Source organism: Eulemur rufifrons, chromosome 15 (genome assembly GCF_041146395.1).
Source record: "Eulemur rufifrons isolate Redbay chromosome 15, OSU_ERuf_1, whole genome shotgun sequence".
Lineage (NCBI taxonomy): Eukaryota > Metazoa > Chordata > Mammalia > Primates > Lemuridae > Eulemur > Eulemur rufifrons.
In genome coordinates, this window is record NC_090997.1 from 66,730,422 (window position 1) to 66,757,023 (window position 26,602).

General features: G+C 36.5%; 1 protein-coding gene across 7 annotated transcripts in view; it reads right to left on the reverse strand.

The window, feature by feature from the left end:
• Positions 1–26,602, reverse strand: part of HS3ST5 (heparan sulfate-glucosamine 3-sulfotransferase 5) — a 265,981-nt gene that overhangs the window by 150,261 nt on the left and 89,118 nt on the right. For 6 of the 7 annotated variants that reach the window (XM_069488291.1, XM_069488289.1, XM_069488288.1 and 3 more), the window contains exon 2: positions 2,291–2,473. The exons of the other annotated variant lie outside the window; for it this stretch is intronic. The gene's annotated coding sequence lies outside the window, so the exon portion shown is untranslated. The remainder of the gene's footprint in view (positions 1–2,290; positions 2,474–26,602) is intronic. 7 annotated transcript variants of the gene reach the window in all.

The window sequence follows — 26,602 nt, forward strand, 5'->3', positions numbered from 1 at the left end:
GACAAGAAAGGTTACCCACTGACAAGTAACATAATTAATAATTTTTAAATTCAATTACATTTATAAGTTCTTAGATATTTCCTTCACTTTTTCAATCTTCATCTTGGAGGAAAATTTTCTCCTAACTTTGTTATTTAAGAAATCGTATTGAAAACACTTGCTTAGTTTCTCTTTGTTGAGAAGTCATACCTGACCAGATTTTTGTTTATTTTGTTTATTTTGTTTATTGCTCTTTGTATTAGACTTTTATATGGCAAGTTTGGAAGAGAAAATGCTGTTGTACATGAGGGGACTGGACTAGAAGATCTCAACTTTATTTCTGCTCTAAAACTTTATGCTTCTATGATTCTATAAAGCTCACGTACTATATTCTTTTGTTGTATATTTTACTTCCTGAGTATTGAGACTGCCTTGCTCAGGTTCCTGAAACTGCATTATAAGTTTTCTTTAGGGAACTACAATTTAAAAACACAGTCTGATAAATACACCAATGATAATGAATGTGACCCACTTGAGGACACAATTCCATTCTCTCTACACCTGCTCCTTTTCCAGGGATAGATAGATAAATAAATAGGGTGGGGGAAGAAAGGGGGGAGCGGGGAGAGAGAGAGAAAGGGTATCTATGTTTTTCCAAAATGAAATTATTATAGAAGATTTGCACTAAAAGGTATAAAAGCTTTATTAAATTTTATTTGGGGACTTTATCGAACAGTAAACTTGTGTGTTGTACATATATTTTAGGATTTTATGTTCAGGTATGGTAATCTTACTACTGAAAAAGGTTCTGATAACAAGTGCATATGAAACTTCATTTTATAGTTAATCCACTTCTGTAAATTTTTAATTTTGATTACTGGAAAAAACACTGCCTTATTTTATGCATATTATCATATTTAATTTTCTATGTACAATACTAATAGCTGATATATGTAGCTAATTGGCACTTAAGGGATATAAATTTCTTTTGATGAAGGATTTATTTTTGCTTTTCAATATTTTCTGGACTAGAAATTCTATGCAATGTGAATAAGTACATGCAAAGACTGATAAAGAGAGAGAGAGATGGAAATGTCTATAAGCCTGAAATTCAATCAAAGGATTTTGATTAAAAACTTCATTCTTCACTGTAAAAAAATATAATATTGAACTTTTACAAAACCATCACAATTTAAGATCTGAATATGTCCTTACCAATTACTTCTTTCACTGAAATAAAAAAGCAAACCTTTTATAAACTTAAAATTGCAAACAATAAAAATAAAGTTTCTAAATGATGTATAGCAAACAGAAATATAATAAAGTGATATTCACTAAATGTACATGCAACCCATTATAAATATATCACATGATTTATAAGTTATTTGCTAAGAAAAAAGAGTTGTGAAAGATGTATTAAGCAGATCCGTTTTTTTGAAATCTAAGGCTGAGTTTTCAAAATGAAGAGAAAAAGATACAATCCTCAAAATGTAGAAATACTTAACCAACCCTTGTGATAACTCATTATTTTAATCTTCCAGATATTTCTTATAATTAGATCCAATAACCTTAAACATCTAAATAAATTAAAACATTACACAGAACAGAGTAACAGCTAATAAGAGCAATGACAGGGCTGTCACTCTGGAAGAAAGAAAGGGACACTTGGGGATAAGCCCATCATATTGGACTTTAAAAAGGAATGTTAATGAAAATTAATAATTCAAATTAGGGGAGTCAAAAAGGAAGCACTAATTTAGCACCTTTGTGCTAAAATTACCCCTTCCTTATTTATTCTTGTGACTAAAGGAAACAAACAACGTAAAAGCTCAAGTTTAATACAAAGTTTGAAAATGAATACTAGATTATTTTGAATGCCAATTTCAGTGTTCCTCAAAGGCCCAAGACTCACCTGCATCAGGATCATGCAGGGGTGGGTAACTATAAAAATACAGATTCCTGGGCCACATCCTGGCCCTGGCAAATCTAAGTTTCTGTGAAATATGCCCAAGAATCAACATTTTAAGGATTCCCCCCCCTCGCCTTCATGTGACTCTTATGCACACTAAATTTTGAGAACCACAGTATGTCGTGCTTTTTGGTGTGAGACAGATGACCAAATGTCAAGATTTCCACTTTTAAGCATTGTATTTTATTTCCCCTTTTTTTCTGTGGAACTGCACCTAGGTGGCTATTTTTCTTACATTAAATAATTGCTTTCGCTTTTTAATATTTCATTAAAACATATCATTCACTTTTGATGTAATTAAGAGTTACACAAGAATGTGAGTTACCCCCCAAATTCACTTACCTTCAAAGCCTTGTGCTCATTCAGAAAGTTTGACACATCTGATGAAAGCTTTCAAAAGAATATAAGTGGTGGAGTCTCTCTTTAATTTCCAAGGGTTTTAAGACTGGGTAAGGAGATGCCTGAAGTGGACACCAGAAATGTTGTTGAGGAGACACCAGTGCTGAAGCCAGTAACTGATTATCTCTAAACAGAACAGAAAAACAAACAAGTGGTTGGTCACCTGTAATTCATAGAGAATCTGCTGTGGAGAAGGTTATTTTCAGTAAACTAGCAGTGTTACTAAATTTAAACTTGGCCTGGGTTTGCTGCTCCCTGATTTAGCACAGTTGTCATTTAAAATTTCATGTCATTGTGAAGTCAGAATTGCATGATGATGCTGCCTGCAAAGAGTTCTGGTTGAATTCCTATTGCTTTAATTGACTATTTTTTCTAAGCATTGCATCAAGTGGTATAATTACTAATTTTACTTTTGATATGCAGGTGCTACATTTTGCTGTTGCATGTCTTTCCAACTTAGGGTTGATGAGGTCTCTTGGAAGTATTTCTTTACATGAAACTCTATCACATTCCATAAAAGAAAAAAATGGGATACTTTTACTAACTCCACATGGAATTATCTGGTAGTTTTGCTGTATTTCCTTCCACATAGGCAAAGCTTGCCAAGATAGTTAGGAATAAACAAGAATGATATCTTTTTTAGTCAATACATGTTGTCAACTCAGAGAAACCAAAATTCTAGCATCTTTGCTGAATGGGTTAGGCAGAAGTTGGTAGTGGTTAATAAAAAGGAGAATAAAATATCTTTTTAAAATTGGTAATCAACCATCCAAGCACTCTCCTAAAGAGCAGAGGAAGAAAATGTACAGATAAATATAAGATCCAATATAAAATAAGAGTGTAATATATTAATACATGCAAGTACAGAGTCCACTGTATAACAGTAGTTTTTATGGAAGACTTTCTTGTCTGGTCACCACAAAACCATTCCCAACTATCCTCTTCCTTGCCATGTCTCACAAATATGGACTAGAAAATCAAGGGTTCACTTTCCTAGTCTTCCTTACTGCTAAGAGTGGTCATGTGACCCTATTGCAGCCCATAAACTATAAGTAGAATGCTAGGTAAGAAATCCTGGCAGAATTTTGCTTTATTGATAGATAGAAAGATTGCTGCTCCTCTTCTCTCTTCCACACATTTGTTTGCCTTAAATGAGGACGTGATACTTGGAGGTAGAGCAGCCATCTTGTTATCATGATGTCAAACACAAGGAAGGTCCAGAGAAACACAAAGACAGGCCCTGTTATTGATGAACAGCTGAACCAACACCACTAACTGCTTTCTCTGGAATTCTAATTGTTTAAACCATTTGGGGTTTCCTGTTCCTTGCTGGTTGACAAAATGCTCAAAAATTTGCTAAAAGTAAGTGCCATTGCACTGATTGTAGTGATATCTATATCTTTTGACTCTTTAGAGTGTAATCTGTAATAAAGAGAAATTCTCACTCTGTGGAGTCAGAAACAGCTTTCCTTCTGACAGCAGTTGGAACTTGCCTTTTTCCCTGACTCTCAGGAGAGTTGTTGATGTGGGGAAAAAATGGGACAGGAGATGATGGTAACTAATTGGAACAGCATGGAACGGAGCACCTAGCTCAGAGCTAGGTTTCTAAGAAGAGAGCCCAGCATTATGATAGGAAAAAGGTGGGATCTCATCTTTGCCTCAGTGCCAAGGCTATCACATTCCTTGAAATCTCAGTGGAAGAGATTGAAGTTTCACCTCAAATTTCATTCTTATTATCTTGCTAAGTCCTGTGGATTCTTTGAAATATTTTTCACATTTATCACTTCACTACTATCTTCCTTTCGTTAACATTTCTTCCTCAACATCAGTTCAGGCTTTCACTAACTCTTTCCTAGACTATTGTCATAGGCTTTTAAAAAGATTTCTCTTTTTATTTTTTCTTAAACATTGCAGTGTATCCCAAAATTGCCTTAATACTTAACTTTTTATAACACTGATTTCACTGGATCCCTCTCCTGTTAAAAACACAAGAGCTCCCTTTGGTCTACTGGATTAAGTGCAAGGTCTTTAACCTGGCATAAGTCTCCCTATAATATGGACCTTTCTAGATTTTCTAACCCCTTCTTTAACATCCTAGGTGGTTTGATGGGAGAATTTACGCCCACTCCAGAGGTGCACCTTAATTAAGTTAAGATAATCTGTGTATCTCAACCTCTACTTACAATAATAAGGATGAATATTTGATCTTAATAGGTCAATTGATCTCCATTCTGGGGATTTGGCTGCCCTATTATGTTAAAAAATACTTTATTTCTCTCACTGGACATGAACATGTAAATATCTAGCCTATTGAACTACTGGCAGCCATCATGGGATTGTGAGAGGAGAACCTGCCCTAAATTATTGAACACCAAGGAAACAGACCTGAGAAGTGGAAAAAGCAGAACTGGGTTCCTAGCATGTTGTTTCAGTCCTAGACAGAAACTTGATGGCTGGAGGAATACCCTAAACTTTTCAGTTATACATGAATCTATAGGTTCCTTTTTTGGGTAAACTAGTTTTGGTTGCTATTTCTGCTACTTGGAATTAAAAAGATATTTCAATCTATTTGTTTATATTTTTATTGTGTACCTATCATTTCATTCATTTTAACTCATCTCTCCTTAACCATATTCTACCTCATTTTTCATCACTCAGCTTCCCTCCCCATGAAACCTTTCCAATTTCTTCTAATTCACAATGACAGAATCCTAATCAAAACCACTTTATTATCCATTGTATACACTAATAAGGGAGTTCGTCGAGGTCTATGACACTATCATTTCATGATGATTCTCAAATCTTAACTTTAGCTTAAACATTTTTTTCTTATTTCCAGACTTTTATTTCTAACTGAATAGTTGACATCTCAACTTAGATGTTTTGAAAACTCCCCCAAATAAATTTGTCCATAACTGAACCCATAAAAACTTTCCTCTCAGACCCAGCCTTCCTCCAGTATTCCCTATTTTTGTAAATCGCACTATTTTCCATTAGTTTGAATAAGCCAACAACCAAGGTCTTCCACCTTTTAAAAAGGATTCAGAGTAGATTTGGTCTTTCTTTTCTCCCTTAGGCCCCGTATCTGATCATCACATTCTTTGATTTTACTTCCTAAATCTATTGCGCCCTTTTTCTCTATATATTCTCCTCTTCCTTCTCCTCCTCCTTCACCATCACCACCATCAAAATCTTGTCTGTTGCCCAGAATACTTCTAGGCTTCTGCCTGTCTCCCATCATACATTTTGTTTCTCTCCAATATATTCCTCATGGCATCTAGAGTGATCTTTTAAAACTACACAATTATTCATGTCAATCCCTTGTTTAAAGACCTTCAATGCTTCTCGCTGTTCTTAGGATAAAGACTAACACTGCAGCCTCATATGATCCAATCCCTGCCTAACTCTACAGCCTCATCTCCCTAGGTGACAATGACCCTCTTTATCTCATTTTTAGATACTGAGTATTCAGCAGAATGCTTAGTACATAGTAAGCACTCAAAAATATTCGTTGGATAAACAATTTTCTTGGCAACAACTCTTGAACCATGAGTCACCTTGTGTTATTAATTTTTACTTTATATTTTATTTTCAGTACTACTTATAAGTATATTGAAGACAAGGATGTGTCTTATATTTCTGTGTACCCTATAGCATAATGCCATGCAAATAGTAACAGTTCAGAAGATATCTGATTTTATTTATTTTTTATATTATTATTTTTTCTTTTTTTATTTCACCATATTACAGGGGTACAAATCTTTAGGTTAAATATATTGTGTTTGTCCCACTGAGTCAGAGCTTCAAGTGTGTCCATCCCCCAGATGGAGCACACTGCACCCATAAGGTGTGAATATACCCATCCCCTCCTCCCTACTCCCATCTGCCTGACACCTGATGAATGTTACTATTATATGTGCACATAAGTGTTCATCAGTTAATACCAATTTGATGGTGAGTACATGTAGTGCTTGTTTTTCCATTCTTATGCTACTTCACTTAGTACAATGGGCTCCACCTCTATCCAGGATAATACGAGAGATGCTAGGTCACCATTGTTTTTTGTGGCTGAGTAGGGCTTCATGGCATACATAGACCACATTTTATTAAACCACTCACGTACTGATGGGCACTTGGGTTGTTTCCACATCTTTGCAATTTTGAATTGAGCTGCTATAAACACTCTAGTGCAGATGGCTTTTTTATAGAATGGTTTTTTTTTTCCTTTGAGTAGATGCCCAGTAATGTGATTGATGGATCAAATGGTAGTTCTACTTGTAGCTCTTTGAGGTATCTCCATATTGCTTTCCACAGAGGTTGTACTAGTTTGGAGTCCCAAGAGCAGTGTATGAGTGCTCCTATCTCTCTGCATCCATGCAAACATTTCTTGTTTTGGGACTTTTTGATAAAAGCCATTCTCATTGGAGTTAAGTGATATCTCATGGTGGTTTTGATTTGTATTTCCCTGATAATTAGAGATGTTGAGCATTTTTTCATATGTTTGTTGGCCATTAGTTTGTCTTTTTTTGAAAAGTTTCTGTTCATGTCCTTTTCCCACTTTTTAATGGGGTTGTTTAATTTTTTCTTGCTGATTTTCCTGAGCTCTATATAGATTCTAGTTATCAGCCCTTTATCAGATATGTAATGTGTGAATATTTTCACCCATTCTGTAGGTTGTCTGTTTGCTCTCGTGATAGTTTCCTTGGTTGTGCAGAAGCTTTTTAATTTGATCAGGTCCCATTTATTTATTTTTGTTGTTGCTGTGATTGCCTTTGGGGTCTTCTTCATAAATTCTTTGCCTAGGCCAATGTCTAGAAGCGTTTTTCCAGTATTTTCTTCTAGAATTCTTATAGTTTCATGCCTTAGGTTGAAGTCTGTTATCCACTGTGAGTTGATTTCTGTGAGAGGTGAGAGGTGTGGATCCTGTTTCAGTCTTCTACATATGGCTATCCAATTCTCCCAGCACTATTTATTGAATAAGGACTCCACCCCAGTGTATGTGTTTGTCTACTTTGTCAAAGATTAGATGGCTGTGTGACAATGGTTTTATATCTGGGCTCTCAGTTTTTTTCCATTGATCTATGTCTCTGTTTTTGTGCCAGTACCAGGCTGTTTTAGTTACTATAGCCGTGTAGTATAGTTTGAAATCTGGTAAATTGATGCCTCCCAATTTTTCTTCTTGCTTAAGATTGCTTTTGCTATATGGGGTCTTCTCTGGTTCCATAAGGAGCATAGAATTATTTTTCCTAGATCAGCTAAAAATGATGGTGGTATAGGGTTTGCATTGAATCTGTAGATAACTTTGCATAGTGAAGACATTTTATTTTATTTTATTTTTATTTATTTATTTATTTATTTTTTTTTTTGAGACAGAGTCTCGCTCTGTTGCCCAGGCTAGAGTGAGTGCCGTGGCGTCAGTCTAGCTCACAGCAACCTCAAACTCCTGGGCTTAAGCGATCCTACTGCCTCAGCCTCCCGAGTAGCTGGGACTACAGGCATGTGCCACCATGCCCGGCTAATTTTTTGTATATATATATTTTAGTTGTCCACATAATTTCTTTCTATTTTTGGTAGAGACGGGGTCTCGCTCTTGCTCAGGCTGGTCGCGAACTCCTGACCTCGAGCGATCCACCCGCCTCGGCCTCCCAGAGTGCTAGGATTACAGGCGTGAGCCACCGCGCCCGGCCAGTGAAGACATTTTAACAATGTTGATTCTACCGACCCATGAGTATGGTATGGTTTTCTGCCTGTTTACGTCCTCTGCTATTTCCTTCCTCAGTGTTTCATAGCTCTCCCTGTAGAGGTCTTTTACCTCCTTAGTTAAATATATTTCTAGATATTTTATTTTCTTTGTTGCTATTGTGAAGGGTATTGAGTCTTTGATTTGGTTCTTAGTTTGACTGTTGTTAGCATATAGGAAGGCTACTGATTTCTGTGCACTGATTTTGTAATCTGAGACTTTGCTGAATTTGTTTATCTATTCCAGTAGTCTCATGGCAGAATCTTTGGGGTTTTCTAGATATAAGATCATATCATCAGCAAAGAGTGATAGTTTTACTTCTTCTGGCCCCATCTGGATGCCCTTAATTTGCTTCTCTTGTCTGATTGCTCTGGCTAGGACTTCCAGCACTATGTTGAATGGAAGTGGTGATGGAGGGCAACCTTGTCTGGTTCCAGTTCTAAGTGGGAATGCTTTCAATTTTTCTCCATTCAGTATGATGTTGGCTGTGGGTTTGTCATATATGACTTGCATCAGTTTGAGGTAAGTCCCATCTATGCCTATTGTGTTAAGCATTCTTATCATAAAAGGGTGTTGAATTTTGTCGAATGCTTTTTCTGGGTCTATTGAGAGGATCATATGGTCTTTGTTTTTGCTTCTATTTATGTGGTGAATTACATTTATAGATTTGAATATGTTGAACCATCCCTGCATCTCTGGGATGAAGCCCACTTGGTTATGATGTATTATTTTTTTGATAAGCACCTGAATTTGGTTTGCTAGGATTTTGTTTGAGAATTTTTGCATCTGTATTCATAAAGGATATTCATCTATCTTTTTTTGTTGTGTCCTTTCCTGGTTTTGGTATCAGGGTGATGTTGGCTTTATAAAATGTGTCAGGGAGGATTCTTTCCTTCTTGATGTTGTGGAATAATTTCTGCAGGATAGGCACCAGTTTTTCTTCATAGGTCTGGTAAAATTTGTGTGTGAAACCATCTGGTCTGGGACTTTTCTTCTTAGGAAGGTTTTTTATTGCTGTCTCAATTTTGGAACTTGATATTGATCTGTTCAGCAATGCTGTTTCTTCCTGATTGAGCCTAGGGAGGCTGTGTGTTTCTAAGAATTTGTCCATTTCTTCCATATTTTCAAGTTTATATGCATAGAGGTTTTTATATTTCCATGGTATCAGTTGTAATTTCTCCTTTCTCATTCCTGATTGAGCTTATTGGAGTCCTTTCTTTCCTGCTTCTCATTAATCTAGCAAGCAGCATGTCAATTTTGTTTATTTTTTCAAAGTACCAACTTTTTGTTTTATTAATCTTCCATATAGTGTTTTATTATCGATTTCATTTAGTTCTGCTCTGATCTTTGTTATTTCTTTTCTTCTGCTGGGTTTGGGGTCAGTTTGCTCATCTTTTTCCATTTCTTTGAGAAGATTCATTAAATTGTTAATTTGTGATCTTTCTGTCTTTTGGATGTAGGCATTTATGGATATAAATTTTCCTCTCAGGACTGCTTTAGCTGTGTCCCACAGATTTTGATAACTTATGTCTCCTTTATCATTTAGTTCAGAGAATCTTTTGATTTCCATCTTAATTTCCTCCTTAACCCAATATTCATTCAGCATAGGTTGTTTAGATTTCATGAATTTGTGTAGAGATGAGAGTTTCCGTTGGAGTTGATTTCTAATTTTATTCCACTGTGGTCTGAGAAGATGCATGGTATAATTTCTATTTTTTTTAAATTTGTCGAGACATGCCTTGTGGCTTAGGATACGGTCAATCTTAGAGAATTTCCCATGAGCTGATGAGAAAAACATATATTCAGTGTTTCTTGGGTAGAATGTTCTGTAAATATCAGTAAGGCCCATTTGTTCTACAGTTCTGTTTAAATCCATTGGTTCTTTCTTTATTTTCTGTTTGGAGGATCAGTCCTATTCTGTCAGAGGGGTGTTGAAGTCTTCAACTATTACAATGCTGCTGTTTATCATTTTGTTTAGATCAAGTAGGATTTGCTTTATGAATCTGGATGTACCGGAGTTAGGTGCATAAATATTTAGAATTGTTATATCTTCTCATTAAATTGTACCCTTCACCATTATATAGTGATCATTTTTGTCTTTCATTACTTTTGTTGATTTTAAGACTAAGTTATCTGAAATCAGAACTGTTACAGCAACTTTCTTTTGGCTTCCATCTGCATGGAATATTTTTTCCATCCCTTCTACTTGAGTCTGAATGCATTCTTGTGGGTTAGATGTGTTTTGTGAAGATGGCAGATATTTGGCTTGTGTATATTTATCCATTTGGCCAGCCCTTGTCTCTTTAGTGGGCAGTTCAAGCCATTCACATTTATTCAAAGAATTGATATGTGGGACAGAATTCTGTTCATCCAGTTAAATTGAACTTTGTTGCTTTGTTTTCTCTCTTGAGCCACTGTTGTATCTGGCCTTTGATTTTTAGTTTTGGGATGATTTTACACTGATGAGTGTCTATTGTGCTGATTAGTGTGTAATGCTGTTCTGAGTACTTCCTGGAGGGCAGATCTTGTCTTGATGAATTCCCTCAGTCTTTGCTTGCCTGAGAAGTTCTTTATTTCTCCTTTGTATATGAAACTTAGTTTTGCAGGACACAAGATTCTAAGCTGGGCATTATTTTGTTTGAGAAGAGTGAGAATGGGGTCCCAGTCTCTTCTGACTTGTAAGATCTCAGTTCAGAAGTGTGCTGTTATCATGATGGATTTTCCTTTGTAGGTTCTTTTGCATTACAGCTCGTGGGAGGGTCTCTTTCATGTATATTTTTGCCAATCTGATGACCATATGTTGTGATGCCTTCCTGTTTGCATTGAATCTCCCAGGAATCCTTTGAACTTCTTGTATCTGGATATCTAGATTTCTAGCAAGGCCAGGGAAATTTTCCTCCATTATATCCTCAAATAGTTTATCCAACCCTTGTATATTTTCTTCTTCACCCTCAGGGATGCCTATGATTCTCATGTTAGGCCTCTTCACATAGTCCCACATTTCTTGTAGGCTTTGTTCTTTTCTCTTACTTCTCTGCTCTATCTTTGTAACTGTCTTGTTTAATTGAAAGGTGTTATCTCCAATCCCTGAGATTCTTTCTTCTGTTTCATCTACCCTAATCTTGAGGCTTTCCACTGTGTTTTATAATTCCTTGAATACATTCTTCATTTCCAGAAGTTCCATTTGTTTTTTCTTTAATATTTCAATTTCTATAGTAAAATTTTCTTCCAGGTCTTGGATTTATTTTGGGTGGTTTCTTTGTATTGTGTATCCATTTTCTCTTGCATGTCATTGAGTTTTCTTACATTCCATGTTTGAAATTCTTCTTTTGTCATTTTAGTGTTCTGAATTTGGTCTATATCCATTGCTAGAGAGCTGGTGTTTCCCTTTGGGGGTGGGATTTATGTTTGATTCTTCATACTTCCAGAGTTCTTTTGCTGATTCCTTCCCATTTGGAGAAGATGCTGCTTCTTATTTTTGGATTTTCGTTTAGATAATGTCATGCCTAGTTTAGTCTCTGAGCCAGTAGATGGTGCTTGTGGATGAGAATCGACCACACCCTGTGTGATGAGTCAGTAAATGCAGTAAAAGGGCATGCAAATTGACCTTCCTGTCAGTAGGTGGTGCTTGCCAGGAGAAGCAAGCTGCAATGTTGTTTTTCAGACCTATGACCAGCTCTTGTTCCTCTGGAGAGGGATTCTAGTGCCTCAGGTGGTGGGTGGGGCCCTGGGACTTCTAGGTGTATCTTTATTCTCCACCTCTGAGGGGGACAGGTTGGGGAGCAGGCTGGGCAGGGCTGTATTGGGTAAGAAAGCCCTCAAGCTCCACAAATGCTGTTAGCAGGGGCCAAAGGTCTGTCCTCTGCTTCTGAGCCAAGCTGCCAGGGAGGGGCTGAAATGGTCCCACTCAGCCAGAAAGTCTGCTCGTGGAGGTGGGGCTGTCTGAGACCCGCAGTCTGGAGGAGGGCTTGCTCCTGTCCAACCTCCCCTATTTCGCTGTTTCTCCTGGGCCTCTGCGGGCAGGCAGGACCTCAAACCAGGGGAGCTCCCCTCACTGTGATATGAGCCGGAAGGTTCCCTGCCCAGGATCAGGGCCTGAGCTGGGAGTGTGGCCCTCCTGTGGGAGGAGGGTTGCCCCTTGAGCATGCTGCAGCTAGGACCCACTCTGATCTGCTCCTGAAGGCACAGACACCTCAGTAGATTAGTACACAAATATCGCTTCTGTACCCTCAGGCAATTCAATCGAGATCTGGGTATATGGGACCTGGCCTGTAGGCCTGTACCTTGGGGCCTGGGGATCAATCCCTTACCTTGCCAGGGAGAAGAATGATGGTCTCAAGTCACCCACAAGGTGCCCAAGCTGGATCAATGCCTGTCTGCCTCCAGGTTTGCCCTGCTCTGCTGGAGTCACCAGGGAAGCAGTACCTGGAAGGGCCGGCAGGTAGGGAGCTTACCATCCGAGTACCCCTCAGTCCACTGCAGGGCCCCAAAAAGAAAGGTCCCATTCCCTGCAGATGCCTCCAGGTGATGACTAAATTGTCTCTCTTGGTAGCCATGTGTAGGGGAGAGGAAGAGGAGAATGAAGCAATATGGCGCCTGCCAATGGGCTCGGGTCTGAGGGGTGGGAGGTTCCTCGAGAGAGCTGGGAGCCTGGTGCCCTGTCCGCAAGAGGCTCTACGCTCACTGGCAGCAGCAACTCTGCTGGTGTTGGCGAGTCTCTCAAGCAGCTCAGGAGCTCACCAACAGTCCCAGATTCAAGGGAGGAGAAATTTAACCATTCCACTTGCCCTTGTCACTGGTCTCCAAGCCTCTCAGGGCTTAGACCCTGCTGATTCCTTTCTCCTTCCAGTTCTGCTCTGCAACCTCATCCCATGGAGTCTCCTATAGGTTCAGACACCCTTTCTTCCAACCCTCATCTGATCTATGTTTGTCTGCCTGTTTGTTTTTTTCACTTTCATCTAAAAATCTTTCCTTCTTGCAGAGACACTCTAGCTGGATGTGTTTCTCGTCTGCCTTCTTTGATGTTTAATTTTATTGATATTGATAGTTTAACTCTGATTCCTTTTTATAAGGTTGAATTTTATTCTCTCTCACAATGGCTAGGTTATCACTTTTCTATAAGCTTAGAAATGAAGAAGGGGAAATATGTTATTACTCTGTAAAAAAAGTAAGTAAAAAATAGGAAACTTGTGTCTGATCACAATTCTACACAATTTACACAGACTAATTATAAAGACACTGTTCTCCATATGACACGGAATAAGATAAGCCTTGAGTTATATGGCCAACACTCAAGCATGATATTTGCTATTTTCACTGTCTTATTTTCAAATATTTTATATTTCTCTTTAGATATAATTTATCTTTGAAAAATGGAAGCAAAAATTTCGTGCTTTTAACAAGGAAGAACTGAGGCCTTTTTGAGTAGAGACTGATTATTTTGGAAGATAGTTACTGCAAGTACAAATTAAATTCCTAGTTATTGGATATTTACCTGAAAAGAAGAAAAGGACCTTCAGAGGTTCAAAGGTAGCTGTGAAATTCCAGCCTACATTATATACTGACATCATCCCAAATAATAGACATATTTCCTAGGGCAGTCTAACAACAAAATGTGCACAGGGAAACTAAAGGCAATGAAACAGTGGAGCTGGGAATGTATTATGTTAAGCAGGAGGACACAGGGAGACATGTTTCTCCAAGGCCTCTGATTGTGTTAGCTGTGGCCAGACAATGTTTTCCAAGGTAAAAAATCATAGAATTAGTATTTAAAAGATTGAAAAGGAAGAGAGCCCAGGAAAGGTAAGAGTACACAATGCAAATTTTGTGCCTGAACAAAATTTTTCGCCAGACTTAATCTTCTGGTTCTTAAAACTAGTCGAAGTTTGCCTAAGGCATATTTATACAAGAAGTAATTGCCTATGGGTTTCTATAGCTCTGTTATTCAGTTATAAATACCTCCTAGTTATCTCAGGATATTGAATCTGTTAGGGAGTTTGTAAAATTAAAAAAAAAAAAAAAAGGAAAGAAAGAAAAAAAGAAACCTTCCTGCACTAAATGCATTTTGAAAATGACTACAAATAGTTCTCTTAAAAATCCAAAAGCAGTCTATTTCATACTTTTTTGCTAGAGTACTAAAAGATATTTTAGGAAACTAGTGAATCATGATTTAATATTCAACTGCTTTTCAAGCAAAATAAGAAATTCCACTAGTGTGTTAGTCATGATTTCATTTTCCTTGTACTTATACTCCAAGGGGGAGGCTGAAGCTACACTGTTTATTTTGTTGCTCTTTATATAAATAAAAAATGAGCTTAACTGAATGACGGAAGAATAGATTCTTATGCTCTGCCTCTTCCTACATACTTTATTTCTGTGTATGGGAAAAAAAAAACTGATTTTCATGTGTACATTTCACTTGCTAAACTTTTTTGCTTTATTTACAAATTTCTTAATCTATTAACAAAATCGGGTTTTTCCTTTCACAAGAAAATTGATATATGTTCTATAATTATAGTACAAAGCTTTTATATTTCTTTAAAAATTGATTCTTTTGCTAAGAGTATGAGTTGCCTATTTATGTATACTTTATGTAGGTTTTCCTCTCAAAATTGCCTCTCAAAAAGAAAGGTAAAAAGTTTTTTTTAAAAATATAATTCAAAGATTTAAAACACCCTATGACAGCTCCTATTAATAAAAAGTAAAATGATAACTCATAATTTTGAAAATTTCCCAAAGAAACAAGAGAAATGATCTTGCATGATAAGAACTAATCAAATGAAAAACACACATCCATTATTATTTCTAGATGATCAACCTTCTGTGATTTTTCTCAATGAATGAGTGACAGAAGAATTTGGGCACTCCCAATACTTCATTAAGGAGATCTGAAAATAATGTGATTACAAGGATACAGAACTGGAATATGACTAGAGAAGCTAAAATTATAACAGGGAGGAGACGGCTAGATGACAGTAGTAGTTAAAATTTTTTTTGTTTTCTTTTTAAGAGGCTCCATATTCCACAAAACAATTCTTACAAAGAATCCTAGAGTTCTCTGGAACATAGTCTGACCACCACTAGCTTTAAGAAAGAAGAGAAAATCCAGGAATTAGAAGTTGCCCATGTTGATCAGGATCCTACATCGTCCTGGTAACTGGAGAAGTCACTTCTTTAGATGATTCCTCAAATTTCCCTTTGTCTGGACGGTGTATACCTCACCACCATCCACGTTTACCCATCAGTTCCCCCAGTAACTACCAGGCCAGGAAGAGGCACTCTGAGTAGAGGACACAAAGAACGCCAATGTTTGGAAACAGGAGTTGTCAGGAGTGGTCCACATTCATGAATCAACCTTGTAGCTCAGAAACTTCACTCCCTAGTGAGCCTGATCAGAATAAGATTGCTTCCTTGAGCCAAACTCACAGGTCAATAATTCAGAAACCTGTACCCTGAACCCCAGTAAATTCCACAAGGGCAGATCTATTATGGGCATCATTACAGACAGCCGTCTGGTCTGCTCTGCTCAATACACTGACCTTCTTTACTTTGTGATTCTGCTATAAACATTTTTGCAGGTCTTTCAAAAAATGATTGTTCAGACTTTTTCTACTGGTGAATTTTTGTATTTTTTGCAGTATAGTGATAATTTGTACAAATCATACATAACTCACATAAGGTAACACCCACTTATACATATAGACACTAAGTTTTACTATCTAGTTAGGTAAATAAGTCTTTATGGACTAATTGTAATAGATTGAAAAATGTGTGAATGTATATAGCTCTATTCATAATTCATAGAATATCATTATACTTATGAATTTTTTCTTATTTAAATGTTTATTCTTTACTCCCAAATACTTTCAATTATATTTGTCTATTTTCTTTTGATTAATGAAAGTTGAATTTTTCTGTGTCTTTTTGTGGAGGAGGAGTCTCTGGAGGGTAGAGACTATGCTTTTGACATATCTCAGCCTGTGAGAGAATGTTTGGCTCAAGTGGGTGCTTAAAGCGTGATGATGATCACTACACACAACATTTTGCATGGGCGCAAAAGAGAAAAATGTTTCTAGTCTTTATCTACTATCGTTTTCATTTATTTCTGGCACTGGCAAGACATAAGATTTGCATTACTTCTGAGTATAGGCATGATGAATTTGGATACACTTTTCCATCTTTCTATGAGATAAAACATATGCTATATAACAATCGGTCCCACAATTTTATGCTGAATTGAAATATTTTAGACTTTGATGAACTCAACAGATATACACATACAGAAAAGATAGATGTCAAAGAACAGGAAAATGTTTAACAATCTATATTTTCAACACTGCTGATTCTGGGACCGTGTTATCAGTGCTGTTTTCTCAGAATGTTTCTCAGAGAGTGAGCTATACATACTTTTTATGATGACTTTAAAAATTGATCTACATATGCTGAAATGACTTAAGATATCTTCTTGACTTATATAAAATAAAAATTACAGATATGTTTCAAAAACTCTTTGCAAGAATCAAAAATTAACTTATTTTTGGTGAAAGGCAAGGAGGTAAACTATGCTGGGAAATGTAGAAATTTATGTGCTAATTTACACTATTGCACAGCATCCATTCTCTAGTTGACAAGAAAATCTATTTTACAGAAAAATTTAAGAAGCATGGTTGTTCTGTTAATGTTATTACCAAAGGAAAGTTCAAATAAGTCAAAAATAAAACAAGACTGGATTGTTATGAAAATAGCTCTGAACTGGGGCTAGGTGATGTGGCTTCTAATCCAGGCTCTGCTATGGCCTGAGATAAATCATTTCTTCCTGAAAGATTTTTATTTTGTCTCTCCATATAAAAAGAGGTTGGGCTAAACTTGAGTTTCTTAAACCTTGGCTTCACTTTAGAATGTATCTGGCTTAAAAAAAAAAAACACCAATGCCCAGTTCCCATCCTCAGATTCTGGTTCACTTAGTCTGGGGTGAAAAATCTGAGCCTCAGAAATTCCCCAAGTGACTTTAATATGCAGCCTGAATTGAGAATTACTGAATATATGTCCTTCAAGCACCTTTAGTGCCTACAAGTGCATGATTCTGGAATTTCTGGGAAAAGTCCCTTTACACACACACACATAGAGACACACACATACACACACGTGGGCAAAGATTGTTCATTAATCTGGACTCTGATTTCTAATCTGATATAGTTTTCTACACAAGTGAGGTCTATATTTTTAACTAACTAATGAAAACCACCCCGTGTGCAAATCAGATAAAGTATTAACAAGGAAGACACGTAGAGGGAAGAGAAGCAAAATATAAGCACTGTCATGATATAAGCTTTTGAAAAACATTATTTTATCTGCTTATCAATATTTAATAAAAAGGTTACTAGGTGCTTATTTACTTAGAGCAATTTAGAATTTCAAGCTTTTAAAAATTCCTCTGCTTTCAACATACAATAGCAAATACAAAAAGATAATCATGGTAGTAGAAACACAAAGTTCATTGCTAACAGAAATGTTGAGGTTTAGTCTAATTAAAGGAGATAGAAATATATTTCAATGAAGTTGTTTGATTATTTATTAAAGGAGTAAAACTCTCCAATGTCTAAATGTAAACCTTATCTGATTTTTGGAAAAGAACTTTCCTAGGAAAATGTTGGTGTTTCTTGCTTTGCTAGAAGAAGGTCCAGAAATTACTTAATAATATCTCTATGGACCACACAAACTCAGTCCAGTAGAGCTTCTGCGGGTTTAGCCAAAGGAAAAAGCAACAGTGTAGAGGATTGGCCTTGGCATAGTTTGCTTATTTGGCTAGAGGACCACTCTTCCACTATGCAGGAAGCTAAAAAAAAAAAAAAACAAGAAAAAAAAAAAAGAAATTTTAAGAAAGAACTTAAAGAAACCATTGGAAGAAAGCTGGTCTACTATTTTGCATTTTCTGACTAGATATCCTGAGATGTCACCAACTACTCAAAGTTTGTCAGATGGATGATGGACAAAGTAGAATATTATAGACTTGTACCCTGAAGTAAAGATAAAGAACCAAGTTCATTCTTTTCTCTATCTTTGTCTCTCTTTTTCTATTAGTTGATAGGTTATTCTACATAAAATCTTTATTCAATTCTATGATCTGCCATTGTTCCTTTGTACCATTGTTTTGCTGAATAATAAATGAAATTTAGGTTTGGTGTCAGTTTCAAATATCTAATTATCACTTGTGCATTTCTGTTTTGAAATATTTTTTACTTTCTCCACTATTGGCTTGAGAGCTCTGAAAGACATAGATCAAGATCATGTTTTTCCTATTTTAAGCACTCTCTACACTAGACGTTAAGAAATGTTGAAGGTAATTCAACATTTGAATTGAACATGAAGAAATGTTGAGAGCTTAAATTAAGATTATGAAAAAAAAATCACAGTTAAGCTTTCAACTATAAACTTCAAATTTGTGAGATTTTTGCTTTTTTAAGTGACTTCCATTTGCAAAGTTGTTTTAACTCATTGCACATGTGAAAAGAGTCCTCCTTGATTTGGATTCTAATATCATTAATTTTCAGTTAACAAAATGCATTGAAACAGGTCTGTTGATGACCACCATCATCATGCACAAGGGCACCTAGTGGAGAGGGTGAGCTCACCAGCTCAAACCAAGCATGCATTTTGCTCACCAACATACTATCCTGATAAGAAGCTGCATCCACCAGGAGAAAAAGGTGCATTTTAACAATCTGCACAAAAGCTCCAAGTGGGGCTAATAGTAGCTCTGCCTCTAATCTTGAAATTGCAATGGAGTTTCCACGGGCTGGGGAGGATGTAGGAGGTAAGTAATAAGCATTTGAGAGTTAGACCTCCATCTCCTCTCGTTTGTACTTCTCTGTTCAGGCCTCAGTTAAGAGACTGGAGTTGTGGTTTGAAACTAGGAGGTAAGGATTGTGGCCTTGTTTTACCACCTATACGTAGCTCTGACCTCTTTTTCTGCAATTGATGGGGCTCCATCTCATCTGTAAGACAGCAGCAGGTGTACCCCCTGCAGACAAGGTGCCAACAGTTGTAGCTGAAAACCTACCTAATTCTTAGATCCTCCTTTCTGTTTGAAGGGGCTTAATATCCAGAAATAGATGAACCCATAGTCACTAAAATTTTTTAAATTAAGTAGCAGTCATTCATTTGTTCAATTGTATGCTTTTTCTTGTTCTTAGCCATGGAGATATAAAGATTATTAGATAATTTTCAAACACACAATTTATCACTGACTTCAGATTAAACTGTTTTAAGTAAATTTTTAAGCTTTTACACACACACACACACACACACACACTCACATACATCTCTTACTCTCCATTTCACTAATAATCCTTTTTATTTTTTACTAAGTGACTTTAACTGTTGCTTAGTGAAGACTCTTCCTGTCCACATGCCCATTTTCTGTCCCTGAGTTAATGATGATGCTCTTGATACCAAACTCCCTATTCTATCACTTTAATCAAAGTCACCTACACACTTTCTTAACCAGGACGGGGTAGTGGTGGTGGTGGTGTCTCTCAACCTCATTATGGTCACCCTATTACAGCTGCCTTCCATTCATAAAGCACCAATTCATAAAGCACTAATTTTTCATCAGTTTTACTATTGCTTGACTCTTTTCAATTTATTTTTAATCCCCATCTGAAAATATCTCAATGACATGAAATGGCCCCAAATATTTCAATGTTAAAATCCAGAATGTCAGATGTGGTGTGTAGGGAGAGAAGACGAGATATCCGGCATACAGCCACTGGTGGTGACAAATATTATTTGGAATGGTTAACTTGAAATGGTCCTTTGTCACTAAACACAAGACCCGTGTTGCTGTTCCGATTTAAATCCTTTATAAAAAACTGGAGTAGATGCACAAATATATTTTTGTAATTTAAAGTGTAAAAAAGCCCACCATGTAATCTGGACTCTCTTCTCTATGTAATTATAGTCATTTTCTAAAGTGCTTAGTATGAAAACACAGAGCCATAACTGTAGTTTTCAGTAATATCTTGTGAAAACAGCATCTCAGAGCTTAAAACACAGTGTGCTGCTCTCTGTACTGAATATATATCACCCCAAAACTACTTAAACTGTTTGCTGTTTAGAGGTGAGTACTGATGATGCCAGAAGTGAAAGTCAAAGGTACTCTGGGTACACCAAGAGTCTTATTCCAAGTGCCATTCCTGGGACCTGCCATTGTGTCCAAGGAACAGTGAAGCGTGAGGGCATTTGACCAAAGTAGTTTTGATATCAATGGGTTACATAGTCAAAGCAAAGAATCACTAGTGAAAAAGGCATGCAATAAGCAAAACAGGATTAAAAAAGACAAAGAAATCACAGAGTGATTCATAGCTTTTAAAAGAAAGCTCTTTCAGTTTTTTAAGCTGTGTCTATATATTTAAAGAAACATCAGAATTTTTTAGACTACAAAGAAAATACCTTATCTTCCTATTCTTGCCAGAATCCTTTATCTGCAACTTCAATAGACAATATTAATAATTGCTTTTTAAAAATTACGCTCTCTGATAAAGCTTGCTTGGATAATTTAGTGTGAAAATGTCAAAACTTTCTTTTGGGCAGTTACAAGCTTAATCAGGTTCAGAATAGATAAACACTGTTAATGTTTCCTTTTTTCCTCACCTTCTCCATTCACTGCCTCTTTTATTCTTTGTACTACTTCTGAAGCAATATTCTCCCTTTTATCTATTTTCATTTTGCATTTTCTCTATTACCACCCACATTAAAAAAAAAAAAACCGATAAGCACTGAGAAAAACAACTTTTCCATTCATCTTTTCTATCATCAAAAGTTGGGCTCTTATCAGGTGCAGTCATAATGTAAAAATTTATCCACCTAGTAACAAGATCTCAGGTAATATCCCTTTACTATATTGGTTTTGCAACAAACTGCATCTTTGTTGCCAGACTTAGGAGCACAGTGATGGCTTTTTATGAAAGACTTTGAAAAGGCATGTTGATATGTCCCCAACTAAATCGGGCTAGGAGATTGGGAAATTTGATGAGTTTTATATGAAGGTGTGTAACAGAGAACTATTAGAATAAGGAGAGGAGGTGCTGCACAGTGGACAAGATCCAAGAGGTGTAAACACAAACATCTTCCCCCAAAAGTCGGTTAGAATGTGAACTTCTCACAAATATCACACATTCTTGCTCATGTGTGAGTACTACAAAAACGGATCTCAGGGAGGTAGTGAATAGAAAGGTGGTCACAAGAGGCTGGGCAAGGTAGTGGGAAGGGGAGGATAAGCAGAGATTGGTTAATGGGTACAAAAATACGGTTAGAAGAAATAAGATCTAGTGCTCGGTAGCACAATAGGGTGATTATAGTTAAAAATAATTTATTGTATATTTTAACATAACTAGAAGCATAGATTTGGAATGTTCCCCACACAAACTAATGGTAAGTATTTAAGGTGATGGATATCCCAATTACCCAGATTTGATCATTACACATTGTTTGCTTGTGTATATAATTTCTCAGAACTTCTCAGAAAGATATATAATGACTAGGATATTTAAATTAATTCTCCTTATGTTATTATCCATTTTACCATCCTATTTGGTTCCATCATAGCATCAGTTACAATTATTTATTGCTTTGGATTATTTTTTCTGTCTTTCTTACTAGACTGTAAGATCCATAAGGGCAGGTCTCTTGTATCCTCAACACTAAGTTCCATACGTAGTCAATAACTTCATTAATGCAATAGTTATTAGCTACTTGTGGCTATTTAGCACTTGAAATGTGACTAGCCCAAACGGAGATGTGCCAATCTCACTGGATTTTTGAGACTTAGTACCAAAAAAAGAAAGAAAGAAAATTCAAAAGAATATAAAATATCATATTAACAACTTTTATATTGATTATGTATTAAAATGATAATACTTTGGATTTATTTGATTAAATGAAATATATTATTAAATTTAATTTTACCTGTTTCTTTTTACCTTTTCTAAACGTGGCTACTAGAAAATTTAGAATTACATATGTGACTCAGAATATATTTCTATTAAACAGCACGTGGCTAGAAAACTAAATTAAATGTATTAAATTAAATGCATTAAATGAACAGTGAATAAATGGATAGATAGTTGAATCAATAGTGCCTGTGTCTAGAGCTGATACCACCAAACTGAACACTATATAACTTTTGATGGGATGATACTCAAGAAAAATAGGTTAACAATTATGGTAGACTTTTTAAGTTCTCTAATTCTTTGCCTCTTCTAGTATCCTTGCCCATTGCTCTGAGCCTTTGTAATTTCTCCCAATAAGGAGGTGAGATAGAATGTTTTTCCCTACCCCTTTTCTGTGGGTTTCACAATGTGACTTATTTTGATCAATGAAACACTAGTGAGCATGACGTGACCAAAGGCGTGAACAATGCTTGCACTACTGAATTTGCTCTCAATGCTTTTGTTATTGTTGTGAGAACTTGCCCAGTTTAACCAGCTCATCCAAGGAGGAGGAAGGGAGAGACGTAGAGCAGATAAACTGCCCCAGTGGAGCCCAGCCTAATCCCCAGCTGATCTCATTCACAGGTGCAAACCAGCTGAGATTATCATAGCTCCCCAGCCTCGCCTGGATCAGCACACCCCATGTGACTCACAGACCCATGAGCTCGATAAATGTTTATTTTTGTATGCTGCTGATATTTTGTGGTTGTTTGTTATCTAGCTTTTATTTGAAATACCTAAATGATATAGAAGTGGAACCTTCAGAACTGAGCTTCACCCTTTACTGTGACAGTAACAATGGAGACCTTACCATCATATTTAAAAATCTCCCTCTCCCTGACTTCTTAGATAAAATATTTTTGGTTACAATGACAAGTATGAAAACTAGGAAAGATATTCTAGCAGGAACTGGACAAATTCATCCCAGAAGCAAAACTCATTATCATGAGGGGTTTTTAAGGCGAGCATCAACAGGGATGCTAAAATTTAAGTGGAATTGAATAGCACATTATTGATTGGATTTCTTAAAAAGGCCCTTTCCCAACTGTCCACCAAAGTGGTTCCGTGATGACAACTGAACCACAGGGAGGCCACTATCCAGGCACTATAAAACAAGACTCAGACCATAACCAAGCTCTTTTTTACAAGGGGTCCAGTCATCATCTGTGGCATATGTATCTTTCTCTGTAAACCTATGTCTTGATCTTGATCTATAATCCTATCTTGCTCCCCCTCAGTAAATTTTGTTTCACACTTGCCTTGCCTTTGGTGTGTCTGGTCATTCTTCATCCAAGAGCACACCAAGAACTGAGAACACAGAATGTGACTGCCAAACCCAACAGATGGAGTGGAGAGAACACATCAGACCATGTCACTTACTAGTTGTATAATTGGACAATTAACTAAACCATTCCAAAACTCATTTTCTTAATTTATACTATGGTGAAAATAATATATTTCACAGGTTGCTCTCAGGATTAAATAAGACAGTGAATATTAAAATATCTAGCACATTTCTTAGACATAAATGTTAGGTGAAATATTAGAGCACAGTTTTTCTTCATGAAAATTCAAGATTTGGCCTATAGTCACTGGAAAGTTTGACCTATACCCCACAAATTGTGCTCCAAAGTCAGTAGCTGCAGCTACTGCTTAAGCAGTTGCTAACTGACAAAGACAGCTCTGTTTCCCTTATAGTTGCTTTTGTGGAAGGCCAAAGAAATTCTGCTCCTTACCACCCATAACTGACAAGGAGCTTCTCAATGTAGAGAGACCTCAAATGCTGGGAAACCCAACCAGTAAAGAAATGACTGCTCATGGAAAATTTTAAATTAAAACTTTGAAAGATCATCTTAACTGCAGTTTCATTATTATCTTAAGTTTACTTCAAGAGGAAGACAGCAGAGATATACCCATGATCAAAATGTTATTTTGATCTCATAATCACATATTATTTTCAGTAGTAAAATTTGAAAACATACAGTGTTACTACATAGGAATTGACGACGGCCTGGTAGAATTCTAGTTTTTACTAGCAATACAACCAGTGAATCACAAGGTGGCATCTAGGTTTTAGATACTATTCAATGTAGAAGAGCTGTATAGGAAAAGCATTGGTATTAATAATTCCATATCTACAGTTTGCAATTACAATACAAAATGGATAATTAATACTATGTAGGCGGCATTTTAACTAAGGTTGCACAGAATAAATACAAGAAGAAAATTAGATTAAAAACATAAATATGCTTTTTTTTGAAATTGGAAAATGCCAATACAGCATCATGCTTCTGACATAAAATGAGGGTTTAGAGAGATAGGGCTGCAATGTGCATCCTAACCCAGAGCTATGAGACAGAGATGGATTAGAAAAACCCACCTGGTTCTTCCCATGTACTTGTGAATAATGCTTAACATTAAATGGCATGCCAGGATCATCATCAACAACAATGTCTTGGTATGCAGCCAGCCTCCTAGCATAGACGGCCACAGTGGAGTGCCACAAGTGAGAAGAATAGATGACAACAGGACAACTGGGCAGAAGTGGTTTAGTGAGCTGATGTGGGGCAGTCACAAGCTGTGAGGACAGATAGAGTCCTGCAAGGACACTGAAGCACAGTTTCAACAGGCACTGTGTAGAGCAGTGGACTGCTGGGAAGCTAGAGAGCCTGACAGATTGCTCTGACACACAACAATCAGGGAAAGTGACTTGTTTTCATGGCAAAATATCAAGCAAACCTGACTGGAAGAGCAGATTCCCAGAGAAGCCACAGACAAACAAGACACAATCATTAAACACACAGGTGGGAACGGAAAGCTGCACACATAGGGGACCCAAACCAGATCGGCTATACACTAGAGCCAAATCTCCTGGAAAACACTATGCTTTATATTGATATGAAGGTAAGAGTTTTTGTGGAAAAGATCCAGGAGAGATATTTCAGTCAAGTCTCATGACCCCATAGAAACTGAGGCTGAAATAATGAAGCAGCATGCATCTTCAGGCTTTGGATGTGGGCAAACAGAATATGGTTTTATTGTTGTTGTTGTTTAAAAAACTGATCTAGCCTGGAAATTCTCAATAGCTATAAACCTGTATATATGTGGATATGTATACAGGAGTATACATATATAATGCTTGATACATGTGCTATATTACATTCTCTGTTAATATTAATAAAATATCTTAATATAACTTTGTAGGAAGAGTGCTTGCCCAGCATTCAATTATTTCCATGATTATTTGCAAGGGGAAATGTGTCACAGAGCAATATTCCGTGAACTAAATAACCCGGGGGAATTATTAAAAACTTGCAGGCATGGCTGAGCCCCACATGAGTTTTGTAATTCGTCAGATATCATCCCTGCTTAAGTCATGGTGTTTTTGTGAGGATTGAAAGTGATAATAGGTATAGATGCAATTTGCAATCCATTGAGCACTATGCACACACATTGCAAACCTTAAAGCTAATCAAGAGGGCTTCAACAACAATGTTCAAAGCAGACCTACTACAACAGGCTAGTTCTCAGCTTTAAAAGACAATAATATAGTTTGTCTGCTAGTCAGTCACCTAAGCTAAGGCAAATAAAAAGTGGCTTTAATGACAGCTTAGGCAGCATTTATACAATAATGTTCCTATTAAGAGAAAAAATAAACAAAATCTCCTCCTCCTCTTGTTGTCTTCTTAATTGTCCTAGGAAAGCCATCTTCCCACTCAAAATCCAGTTGATGTTAGCTAGTTTGTTTAGAACTCACACAGCTTCTGAATGGAAGACTGGGCATTGTTTACCAACTTGTAGTCACTGAAAAGAACATGGGTTTTGTTCTGCTCTATCAACATAATAAGGAGCATCTTCAAAGAGAAAAGATTCTCTTTTAGCCAAACTGTCACTTTATTTATACAGACAAAAATAAATAAATAAATAAAAACAAAAATAACCAACAACAACTTTGAATGGAAAAATAAATTCTATTCTTCCACCATGGCCTGGTTTCATTTATTATGGTAATAGAAAGCAGAATAGTAAGAATAGATTGAACAAAAATGTCTTCTTTTCTAATTTTCTTATCTTTATAATCAAAGTTCTTAAGCCACATAAAGTCATTTTTGTAATGTCTCTTCCTTAATTTTGTTTCCTTTGCATTCATTGTGGAATTGGTGACTCACTCAGCTGTAGGTTATTGTTTCTCATCTTTACCAATATCCTTCTGTGGTTAAGCTTCTACTGTTGTTACTCTCCTTGCAACATGGTAGTTCTTCAGGTTTCATGAATTTTACACAAGGGACCACACGGAGAGTGCTTTGCAGAGATGTCCATTTGAATTGCGGTACCAGTCACTCAAGCCATGAGAGTTAAGCCAATGGCTACCCACATATTAAGCCATTTTTTACTTGTTCCTTAGTGATGAAAACCAGAAAACTATATATCTTCATGACAAGTGAGAGAGAGATAAACCAAGAATGAGAGCTAAACTTCAGAAAAGCAGAAAATGAGTGAATTTGAGGTTTGAATCCAGACCAAGAA